Source organism: Impatiens glandulifera, chromosome 1 (genome assembly GCF_907164915.1).
Source record: "Impatiens glandulifera chromosome 1, dImpGla2.1, whole genome shotgun sequence".
NCBI classification, from domain to species: Eukaryota; Viridiplantae; Streptophyta; class Magnoliopsida; order Ericales; family Balsaminaceae; genus Impatiens; species Impatiens glandulifera.
This window is the reverse complement of record NC_061862.1, coordinates 1,490,731-1,503,398: the sequence shown is the minus strand read 5'-3', so window position 1 is coordinate 1,503,398 and position 12,668 is coordinate 1,490,731. Positions and strand designations below refer to the sequence as shown.

General features: G+C 28.3%; 3 long non-coding RNA genes across 3 annotated transcripts; all 3 read right to left on the bottom strand.

Annotated features, from left to right (window-relative positions):
- Nucleotides 1-3,376: 3,376 nt before the first annotated feature.
- Nucleotides 3,377-3,890, bottom strand: LOC124944752. Its single transcript, XR_007099960.1, has 3 exons — nucleotides 3,829-3,890; nucleotides 3,593-3,646; nucleotides 3,377-3,476 (listed from the first exon to the last, which is right to left on the bottom strand). It is a non-coding gene; the product is annotated as an uncharacterized LOC124944752 (long non-coding RNA).
- A 439-nt stretch (nucleotides 3,891-4,329) lies between these two features.
- Nucleotides 4,330-4,833, bottom strand: LOC124944759. The gene is made up of 3 exons (XR_007099961.1): nucleotides 4,657-4,833; nucleotides 4,508-4,588; nucleotides 4,330-4,415 (listed from the first exon to the last, which is right to left on the bottom strand). It is a non-coding gene; the product is annotated as an uncharacterized LOC124944759 (long non-coding RNA).
- Nucleotides 4,834-4,957: 124 nt separating this feature from the next.
- On the bottom strand, nucleotides 4,958-5,630 carry LOC124918892. The gene is made up of 4 exons (XR_007097536.1): nucleotides 5,568-5,630; nucleotides 5,394-5,454; nucleotides 5,080-5,133; nucleotides 4,958-5,011 (listed from the first exon to the last, which is right to left on the bottom strand). It is a non-coding gene; the product is annotated as an uncharacterized LOC124918892 (long non-coding RNA).
- Between the last annotated feature and the right edge of the window lie 7,038 nt (nucleotides 5,631-12,668).

Below are 12,668 nucleotides of genomic sequence, written 5' to 3'. Positions count from 1 at the left end.
CATAAGTATAATAGATGATATCATATAATGATAAACATAATTTCATGGTAATTATAAACATAATCTCTTTATTCAGACAAAATTTCATCAAACACTTGATACACAAACTTAAATATTTAATAAGAAATGGATGTTCATTAAGTAGAAAAAACAAGTTGCTGCTTTGTGGTAGAATCCAGAAAACAAATTATATAGTCTATAAGCTGATCAAGAGAGATTATAATAAATATATGAGAAATGAATGAGAAATAAATCAACAATAAAAACAAACAAAAAATAAGATGATGATTATGATCAAGGATATCGAAGTAATATACATAAATAGAAGAGATTCGCAGCGATTCCTCGTATAGTAGGTTGCAATACGTCAAAGACCTAGCGAGATTGGTCCAAACGAAACCATATCAAAGAAAACAACATGACTAGCTCTAACTATATATCTTCTATCTCTATCTTCTTTGTCGTCGAGGGTTCGTCGATGGAAATAGATCAAACAAACGAGGCATGTCGAGCGAATGAATGAGTGTTAGGGCTTGATGAGCCTCCCTCTCTAACTCCCACATTTAATAATTAGAATACCAATTTAAAAGTCTTATATATATTTAAATTAAAAGGTTTCATTTTATATAAATTTTATTTTATATTTAGGTTTTTAAAATAAAAAATATGGGCATTTGGCTACGGGATGAAATGTCTGTGGACTATAATAAATAGATAGTGTCCTATTAAAGTGTGAATATTTATTATTTTGTTTAATAGTGACAATAATTAAAATACAGTGGCTAATTTGGTGGTTATTGACTGTTTTTTTACTAGTGGATGTCAAATTTGTTAACTAAGATAAAAATTAAATTTTTATGGAGGAGTGATGGAAGATTTAAAGTAGAATATATTTAATATCATGGGGATACAAGAATGAACACTTCCATTCAAATATGTTAGAGTCCTCTTATCTACAAATCAACTTCAAAGCTCACATTTTTTCCCACTTATTGAAAAGATCAAAATTTTTATCTTGGGTTGGGCTAAAAAAACGTGACATAGTAGGAAAAATAGGGCTTGTGAAAAGAGTTACTATGGAAATCATTGGATACTAGGCACATTAGATAGTCATTCCCTAAAAAGTCATGGCTGAACTAGTTAAGATGATGAGAAACTTCATGTGGGTACTCAAGGCAGATGATGTAAAAATGTCAAATGAGAAACTGTATATAGCCGAAAGGAAGAATGGGGGCTTGACATTAAAAATTGTGTCATCTAGAATCGAGCGCTCACAATCAGATATGTATGAGCCCTTGAGATGAAAGAAGATTAATTATGGGTCAGATGAGCTCTTACGAGATTCATGAAAGGAGAAGTCAGCATATGGACATGCCAAATCAAAAATGAAATGGCATGGTCCTTGAAGAAAATCCTAAGAACTCGAGGAGAGACATATCAGATGATGAAATTTAGAATCGCTAATGGAAGGAGAATATTATTCTGGCATAATCCATGGCTAGAGAATAATCCCATAATTCTTTAGGAGTAATTTCAATCTATCAAAATCAAAATTAGAAGAAATTTTCTCTTGTACTTAGTTAGAGATATTCAAGAAGGAAAATGCAGCTATATTCTAAGGAGTATTCTAAAAGGAGTCAGAATTCTAAATTTGATCAATAATATGTAATTCAATGGAAACATTGATACAAAGACTTGAGATACTATTATGAATGGAAAGTTCGTGGCGGGAAAACATGGGAGATCATTAGAACAAATAAGGTGAAGGTCGATTGGCATAAAGTAGTCTGGTCTTAAAAGGTTATACATTGACATCAATTCATCTTATGTCTGACATTCAGGAAAAGATTGGCGACAAGAGACATTAAGAAGTATATGAATACTTCAGACAACAATTGCTCAATTTGCGCAGTAAAAAAGGGAAAATATTGACCACTTGTTTGGGGAGTGCGCATTTGTATCCAAGTTTTGGATCAATTTTGCTCAAAACATGAATATCATTAACTTTCCAGGTACAAGAAACGAAATCATAGAGTTTGTAAAGAAAAAGGTTAAAGACGATAACTTCTACGCGAATACTTTCAAATGTTTTTTTGATCCTTAATATACAATTTCTAGAGAAAAATACAAGAATTCATAGCACGAATAAGAAAACAGAATGAAAAGTTTGGGATAATATTATTTCTGATGGCAATGCTCTCATATATACATGGAGGGAAATTCCGATTAATGAAGACATATGGAAGCTCAATCAAAGGTGGAAAGTCCCCTATAAAATCATTACAAGAAAATGAAGGTTCAAATAGTTCTTGTTAATTGGATTATTTGTAATTCAATTGTTTGTTGTTCTATTTGTTCTGTAATTCAGTTGTTTGAAACTCAGTTGATATTTTCAATAAAGCTAGAGGCTGTCTAGCTTTGTTTATTGAAATTTATTTTCCTCTTTTAGAATTTTTTAATAAAATGACACTAAACCGTTTTCTCAAAAAAATCCCTTCATCTTCCATCAATCCAAAATTTTCTCAAAAAAAGAAGCATTGCATCTTCCATCAAGCTAAAACACATTTCTTATCCGAGATCTCGTCCAAATCAAAAACATAAAATTTTTTAAACAACTACTTTTCATTCTATAAAATAATGACAAAGCGATTTAGCATCACCATTTATCTTAGCTTTACATTCGTCTGGGTGGAATATCATGGGTTTTCCTAGGGTGTGGTTTGCTCTAGCCCAAGGGCTTGCCGAGCTTTCCACAGGACTGACCCCGCAGACACTAGTAATCTTAACTACACCTTCAATCTTAACATTACCATTTATCTTATCCTTATAATTCGTCTTAGTGGAATGTCTAACTTATAAAATATTTTCCCATTCGAAGTAAATACACAATTTTTGACACATGCAATGGAGAACCATTTTTGTTTTCCATCTTGACCATTTCTTTCTCCTAACTTACAAATTTCGAAACCCTTTATTTGGGCATACTCACTACAACAAAAAAGACTTCTGGCGACCCTTAAAAAGACTTCTGTCAACCCTTAAAAGCGTCGCTAAAAATATCACCGACCCTTATTTTTGCGTCGCCATAAGCAGGGTCGGCAGAAGTTATAACAACGCTTATTTAAGCGTCGGTAATATTAATTTAAGCGTCGCCAAAACCCCAATTAATTTTTAACAATTTTACTTTTTAATTTGTTTGTATTTTTGTTTTAAATTAAATAATCATTAAAAATATTTAAAAAAACATTTCCTATTCATTGTTGACAATTTAAATAATAAAAAATAAACATAAATTTTCTAAACAATATTTTCTCATAAAATAATATCATAGTCAAATAAATAAATATTAATTATATATTACAATTTTTTTTTAATGTTCTAATGTTCAAATAAAAAAAACATTAGATTCCCGTTTGAACTCAGAGGCTATGTTTGTAAAGAACATGTTTGTGATGATCACTATTCATGTCGGAAAGCTGCTCACCAACAAAATCATTAAACATTAATGGAGTGATATGATAAACAAAGATGAATCATTAATAACCGGCAAATATTAACAAATTAGAAATAAATTTATAAATATTGCACTTACAACTGTGATATTCATAGTATCCAAAGGGTTTGATGCAATAGAATTTGTTCTAATCTGCAACAAAAATATTTAAGTCATATATCTAAGAAAAGGAAAAAAGTTATGTAGATAAAAAAATTATATCACCCTAATCTAATGATAATACCAAACTTCTTGTACATTCTTTTAATAAAAACTAATTATATCAACCTGATCCATGATCCAATGAATATTCTTCAACTTACTTTTCAACTTACTTAAGAGAATAAGGTGGATCCACAAGCTTCTCAACAGGCATTGACATCGAAAGTTTCCAACTACAAAAATAAAGTAGATTTAGTGAAGTTCACCCAAAGACTATCTCAGGGTAATAGCAAAAACTGAAATTTACCTTCGATCAAGAAAAAACATATACAAAGAGGTTTCTCATTCATACATCAACCGTAAAAAATATTAGCAAGCAGTTCAGGGCATATGTAATTGGGAGTTCCAACAACTTATTAAGGGCATATGTAATTGGGAGTTCCAACAACCTATTAAGAACATAAGAGGAAGGACTAAATGTTTGGCCAATAAATATCTTCTATGTATAAAGAATAAGACGAAAAAAATGCAAACGCAGAAGAGCATACTTCTACCACCCCATTTTGATCAATACTTATTTATGCTTTAACATGCAATCATATTAGTTAGCTGGGAAGTTTCTATAACTAATTTCATATCTATTGTTCTTTCCTATGTTTATATGAGAGACTTGCCTGTTCAAACGACAGAGTTTGCCTGTGCAGGCATTGTCGAGAGTCTTCTTGACTACGAAATTCCAATAAATAAGGATTGAACCACCCTAGTTAAGACAAATTGAAAGATTGTTCAAGAAAATGATAGTATAGATGTATAAAAACTTAAAACAGGTAGAGGATTTAAAAAGTGAATTACCCAACCGAAAGTTCTTGAAAGGTCATTGCCTGTACCGAGAAGTCCCAAAACCCAACCTACTGCACTATTACCTCCTGCAACCTGCAAATTTCCAAAGTTTTTATAATGTACAGGCATTTCTGCAAGCAGTTTATAGGCATGAATCTTACCACAATTCATAATGAGTACAAACTCATGAGGCTTCACAGAGTTAAGATCAAAACCTGAAGATTTACAAATTAAGATCATTCATATGAGAGACTTGCCTGTTCAAACGACAGAGTTTGCCTGTGCAGGCATTGTCGAGAGTCTTCTTGACTACGGATTTCCAGTACATAGGGATTGAACCAGCCTGGTTAAGACAAATTGAAAGAATGTTCAAGAAAATGGTAGTATAGATGTTAAAAACTTAAAACAGGTAGATGATTTAAAAAGTGAATTACCCAACCCGAAAGTTCTTGAAAAGTCATTGCCTGTACCGAGAAGTCCCAAAACCCAACCTACTGCACTATCACCTCCTGCAACCTGCAAATTTCCAAAGTTTTTATAATGTACAGGCATTTCTGCAAACAGTTTATAGGCATGAATCTTACCACAATTCATAATGAGTTTGTACTCATGAGGCTTCACAGAGTTAAGATCAAAACCTGAAGATTTACAAATTAAGATCATTTATGAGGCTTCACAATTTAAAATCTGAACTAAGACAAACATAAGTAAGTAACAATTAAAAATTGATGGCTTCAATTATTTTCATTTCACTATATATAATTATATATATATAATAAGTAAGATCCAGATTCAAACCCAAATTTCAATTTCTACTTCAAATAAGCTTTGATTTCTTTGCCGTCTACATTAACCAATCAAATGGATACCCATTTGAGATAGGGATAGAGGGAAGAACCTGTTCTTCACCCATCAATTCCTGAAGATGACTTTTCAACCTAGGGCCATGCCAACCACCACTGTTGGAGGTTAATGAAGACAACCAACTGAGATTCACAAAGCCATTAGAAAGACAAGCAATCAAATTGGGGATAGTAAGTAAATCAGATTGGTAAGAGAAAAGAAGGATTACGTTGAAGAAGAAGGACCAAACATAGGATTGTCGTTGAGCGGCTGAAACGAAAAACGACCGAAGATCCAGCATAAACGTTCCCTCTGTTCTTTGTTTTCCTTCTTTCCAAATCTTGAAACAATAAAGAGCGTACCTCAAGATTGAAGGAATTAGCAGATAGACTAAAGAGAGAACAAGTGATCTATAAAAGATAAACAAAACAAGGACAATGGGAATATTGGTCAAATTTCAAACCCTATAATACCTTAAGTTAAGAGCCAAGAAAAAACATTGCAACTCATCTTTATTCATTCAAATTTAATTTCCATGTATATTGAAATGACCTTACCTTGTTACATCAATATTGAAACAAGGCATATGACTTCATGCAAATCAATCAATAGAACTGGAGTATCATCAACACTTACCAACTGAAGATCAAATGTTTTATAATGTATAGATAGATTCAAATTGCAGCAAGATATAAACAACAGTCTCAAGAAATCATTATTGAGTTAAAATGGTATGAAAAAGTTCAAACTTATAAACAGTTATTAGTGTGTGAATCACTGAATTGACAAAAAAAAAAAAAAAGAGCATAATAGTCTTTGATTTTGTGAATACATATTATATATCCAATTAGAGAAATACAATCCACATGTAATGTAATCCGGAGGTAGAGATCAGGTTATATATATATCATATCACAGAATTGCAAAATTAGCAATAAAGAAGCTTATAAAAACAGATCATCAAAGCGGAACAACAAAACTGAACAATGTAAACCTAAAATTAGATAAGAAGATCAACCAAGAACATAACAATACTATAATTATAGGGAAAAGAAAGAAAAAGAAAGAGTACAAGTTCAATTCCGCATGAGTTGTTGAGTTCCAATGATTTGTAGAAAGACAGGATTAGGGATCTGAGAAAGGTAACGAACCAGAAAAAAAATTGTGGAGCAATCGACGAGAAAAACAACAGGAAGCTCATCTCTATCTCTGTCCGCTATGATTTCTTCTCCCACTCTTTCTCTCTATGTGAAGACCTTTGTTTCTAGGTTACCCGCTAGCGTTTGTAGACAAGAACGCGTTTAGCAATGGAGTGTGCAATGTGATTAGGTTATGAGAGAGAAAATAAATTGGATAATGGGTTTCTAATTATAAAAATATATAGGTCTTAAATTTAATATAATATTAATTTATATTATTTTTTACTTTTAAATTAATTAAATTTAAATAATAATTAATTAAAGTACAGATATTAATAAAAATACTAATAATGAAATTTGATAATTATATTATAAAAATTTAATAATTAAATTTTAATGTTAATAAAATTAATAATTAAATTTATTGTTAAAAAATTTATAAGTTAAATTTAATTAAAAAGTAAAATAGTGAAATAAAATATTTATAAAGTTAAAAAATAAAAATATTAAAATTTAAAATAGTTAAAGGATGAAGTTATCAACAAGTATTTATATAAAAAATTAATAAAGGTTGTTGTATGTATAAGGGTGGGCAAAAGTTTTGTTTCTTTTGATTTTTAGCAACGCCTTAATATGCGTTGGTATATAAGGGTCGCTGTAAATATGTTTTGTTGTAGTGACTCACGAAGCTCATTTTCAGAACAAAAAGTTATTCTAACAATGGGGATTTGAACATCGGGATGGGATGATGATGGTTAATCCATTTAGCTAAAGAATAATAGAAAATTTTCATTTTAAAACATGACATTGAAGCGTTGAGAGCGTGACAACGCTTTGTTGAGAACATGACATGCACTTTCCAAGTTTAATCCAACAAAAAAAATACAGATTGTTAATTTTAATTTTGTATTAAACCAAACTATCATGTTTGTTATTTCACTTTCTTAAACATAACATTCTAGTTTAATACAACAGTAAAATTCATTTAAAAAAAAATTGAATTGCAGTTTAATAGAAATAATTTTAGTTTAAAACATTGCATGACAACGTTTTGTCGTAAACATGACCACGATTCGTTGAGAACATTACAACGCTTCGTTGAGAACATAACATGCACTTTTCAAGTTTAATCCAACTAAAATGAAAAATACATATTGTCAATTTTAATGGTGTATTAAACTAGAATGTGAGGTTTGTTATTTCACTTTCGTAAACATAATATTCTAGTTTAATACAACATTAAAATTCAGTTTAAAAAAATTGAATTACAATTTAATAGAAATAATTTCAGTTTAAAACATGACAACGCTTCATTGAGAACATGATAACGAAACATTTTGAACATTACATGCACTTTTTAAGTTTAATAAACCTTACAACTCACAAAAACAGTTTTAAAATGTTTCTAGGAATGTTTAAATCAAATGTCTATTTTTCTTAAAGTTCTTAAACAACAAATTACTAGACTTCGAGATATATGTCTATGTTTTTACGTTTCTTCAAGGTTAATGGAGGGAGCTCGCGATGATGAAAACAAAGATGGTGAAAATGTTGCTTCAAACAGTGAAAACGAAGATTGCGATGATGAAAACAAATTGCAAACTTGCGATGGAAAAAATAGATCTTACAAGTTTACGATAAAGAAAATGAAGTTGGTGAGCTTGCCCGCCCTTTAATATTTATTATTATTTTAATCTAATGTGGCATGCGTTGTTGTTGTTGTCTTAGTGGGTCCCTCTATTATTTCTTATTATTTTAAGAATATTTTAAATTGTACCGATAACTGATATTGTATCTCAATAAAAAAAAATATTTGGTTGTCATATATAAACAAATATTTGCATTCGTCATATATAATGACTTAAATAGTTATATAAATAATAGTTTATGTTTTAATTTATATATATATATATTAATAAATAAAATATTTGGTTGTTCTTAAAAAAAAAATATATTAATAATTTACTAAAAAATGTTTTGGCTGTCCAGTTGCTAAGAGACAGCATAATTGTTACTTGTGTAGAGTATTTAAAAAAAAAAAATAATTTCTAAATATATTTTTAAAATTTGAACTCTTCAACTCTTATTATATATATAAAATAATACTAACCAATTAAATTAAATAATTTATATTAATTGTAATTTTAAAATATTTTATATTTTTATATTATTTAATTAATTTATCTATTAATTATAATGTTATAAAAATATTATATTATTTTATAAAAATGTAAAAAATAATTAAAATTGTTAATGAATATAAAAGACCCATATAAATATATCATAAACATTTTATTTGTTGATGAAAATAAGATATAAATAGTTATTTTATTATTAAAATTTTATTTTCAAAAGTATTTACTCTAAAAAAAACTAAAACAATGATATAGTTATATATTATACATGTATTAATTATTAATTGTTTTTTTAAAAGTCACCGCTAGTGTAAAAATCTTACTCAAAATATATATATATTTATATATATAATTCCACTTCTTATATATATTATATATTTATATATATAAAAGTTGGATTATATGAATATATAAAATAAATATATATATATATATATATATTAACTTAGATTATGTTAATTGTTAATTCCTAGATTATAATAAAGGTTGATATATATATATATATATATATATATATATATATATATATATATATATATATATATATATATATATATATATATATATATATATATATATATATATATAAAAATATATATATGAGTAATTTTAGGATATTCTTTATTTATTATAAAATATATATAAAGTATTTTTTAATGTAATTTTAATTATTAGAATATAATTTTGAAATCAATAGATTTTAAAATTATACAAATAACATGAAACTATTTTATTTCATTTTTTTTTATAGATTACGAGATTATTATAGATTACATTATTGTAAGTTATTAGTAATGATATAATCTTAAACAAAATTAATGATTAAAATAGTTTTATTGATTTTAAGATAATAAATAATAAATAATTTTTGTACAGAAAATTAGCATAACTTAATTTTTCTTAGGTATTTTTTTTTATAACATACAGATCTAATTTTTGAATAAGTTATATCCATGACTGAATTGTCAACCTTTCATACTAATAGAGTGTATGTTAAATTAAAATAAAGTATAATAATTTATTATAATAAAATTACATGAATAATTTTAATAATTTTGTTTTTAAATTTAGAAAATTAACATTATTATTATTATTTAAACTCAATAGATGCTTAAGTGGCAAAAATTAGTATTTAAGAGACAAAATAAAAACTAGAATTTTTTTAGCTCAATATGTTTAAGTTATAATTTTTTTTAACCTAGTAATGCAATATGACATATACTTTATTTAAGATGTTGTAAATGAGAATATTTGTTCTTTTAGAAATTATTCTTGCCACTTAAACTACTAAACTACCTTATTGGTTAAATAGTAGTAATTTGTTTTTGTTATATATATATATATATATATATATATATATATTTTGATATTATAATTAGGTTATATCCTAGGAAGCACGGATACGGGTGCGTGAGTGTGGGTGCGTAGTGCGGGAATACGCCGATTCGGCAAAATTTAAAAAATAAGGATTCGGGTGCGGGGATACGTCATATAAAATATAATTATATAATTATATAAATTATAAGTACACAAAGTTACAATCTGACTTCCATATTGCCAACAGTCTTAATCATCTCTATTTCATTTTCACTAATTTTGTCACATGTTTCTACAACGGGTCCTTATCTACTGAACTTTGTTGGCTTGAGTGGCTGTCGTACTTGAAGCTGAGTTAGAGGAAGCCATTGATTTCATATGCTATAATCTCTCTCTCTCACACAGAAGAAGAAGAATAACTAACCTGATAGTGGAAGAATGGTAGTGGAAGACAGGCAGCCGAGAGAGAAGCACCGTAGATATTAGGTTTTTTAATTTGGGGGCTGGGGGCTCATAGTCATATTTAATATTTGAGAGTTTTTTAATTTGGGGTTTTTTTTTTAATATTTTGGACTCATATTTATTAAATATGCCATTTCTGCACCCCGCACCCCTCACCTTCGATTCTGGGATACGCCACGTGACGCACCCCGTACGCACTCCTAGCCGCACCCCGCACCCGATGCGCAATGCGCTACAGAAACGAAGCACCCATGCTTCCTAGGTTATATCTATGCAATTTATGATTTTTAAATATATTATTTTGTGTTAATACAGTAATACTTATAAGTTATAAATAAAAGATTTTGAGTGTACAAGATTTATTTATTATTATTATTATTATGTATGTATTTTTATGAGGTTTATTTTGTAGTGTTTAAAGTTTAAGATTTAGTCCTCATAATTTTTATTTTGTAAAAATATAAATTTAAATAATAAATTATTTTTAAAATTTTGATTCATGATCCGTCTCTAATCAAATATAGTAAAATGATTGTTGTTGGATTTAAAAAAAAAATTCTAACATTATTATTTAATTTCATATACTATCCTTTATTATTTACTCAATCATTTGATCATAATACTAATAATAAATAAATAAATTTATTTTATAATTAAATATTAATACCATTTAAATTTATTTTTATCAAAAAAACATTCTTCAAATCCTAATAATCAGGAAATTTGACGAAATGACCCTAAAGATACCTTTATTTACATCGTGGTCATCCCATAATTTTTATTACTCTAGTGACTACTTTATTTTTTTTTGACGAAAATACCCTCATCGCGTAATGCGAAGTGGAAAAGTTCTTTATATAAATACTTAAATTTTTTCATTTCGTTATTTTACTTTCTCTCTTAGATGACGACAACGACGACGACGACGACGAAACCCTAAACGAACACATCATATAGATCGATACCAAAACCCCCGTTCTAATATCATGTATTCATCATACAGATTGATTTATGTTCTTATTTCAATTATCTTTATCTTCAAACTCTAAACCATGAGGTTGTTCTTATTGTTCATATTGGTTCATATTTTGTCCATCTTATTGTTCATATTGGTTTTCATTGTCGATGATCATATGAGTTCCGTTTCAGGGAAGATTCACTTTTCGCTTCACGTTTCTCTAAGGACTTCACGTTTCGCTAAGGGTCAAGATTTTTTATTATTTATAGTTAATCATAACTTCATTTGGGAAGGTATAAATATCACTCATGGTTTTGAAAAAAATGCTTCAGGTACAGAAAACCATTCTCTTTAACATCTTTTTGTCAAAAAATGTATTTTAATTTTTTGTTCATTCCCCATTTAGTTGTTGTGCTTCCGTGGTGGTATTTTTCCAGAAGGAATCGTGATTACAAAAATTTGGCAAGCTTCAAGGGCAGTTTTTATTTTAATTTTTACTCTTACAACATGTTGTTTCTGATGAATAAGTTGAATTTTATCCAGGTTGGATAAAGGTGTTATTGTATATATTTGTGATAGCAAAGGTGTTCGTGACATTTACGACACTGATGGAAGCAATGCATTGGCAGCCACTGAGCCACTTGTTGCGTTGGTTATAAACAGATGTAACCAGTCCCGGGAACTAGGGAAGAAAGAGAAGTAGTGCTGCTGATTATGAATATGATGATGATCATCATCATGATCAAGAAGAAAAATCATCATCAAGAAGAAGAAGAGATGAACTTGAACTTTATTATGGATTGGCAGGAAGAATAGCTCCATGGTTCCGTTGGGCAAAGTGTCTATGCTGATTGATTCATTGATTGTATATATATATATATATAACTATGTATTTGTGAATAGATCCATCCATTACACATAAAAGTTGCAGATTTATATATACAAATATATGTTCTTCTATTTGATTAATTTCAATTGTTAGACAAAAATATGTTTGTATTGATAATATACCTTATCAAAAGATGCACAACTTTGGGATATTATAAGTTGAGATATTATTATAATACATGTTTTAATTAATTATTACATAGTAAGTTTCCTTGCCCTACCCAAAAATTGAACAAATCCAACTAACAACAACACACATAATAAGAACTTACATAAACATCATACATAATAAGAACACATCAACATACATATTTATTAACTAATTCCCCATCATCCTTAAATCAATGAAGAACAATTAAGACTTGTTTTTCAGAGTGTTAGTGATATCAATTACAAAACGGTATCTCACATCCGCCTTCACTAATTGCTTC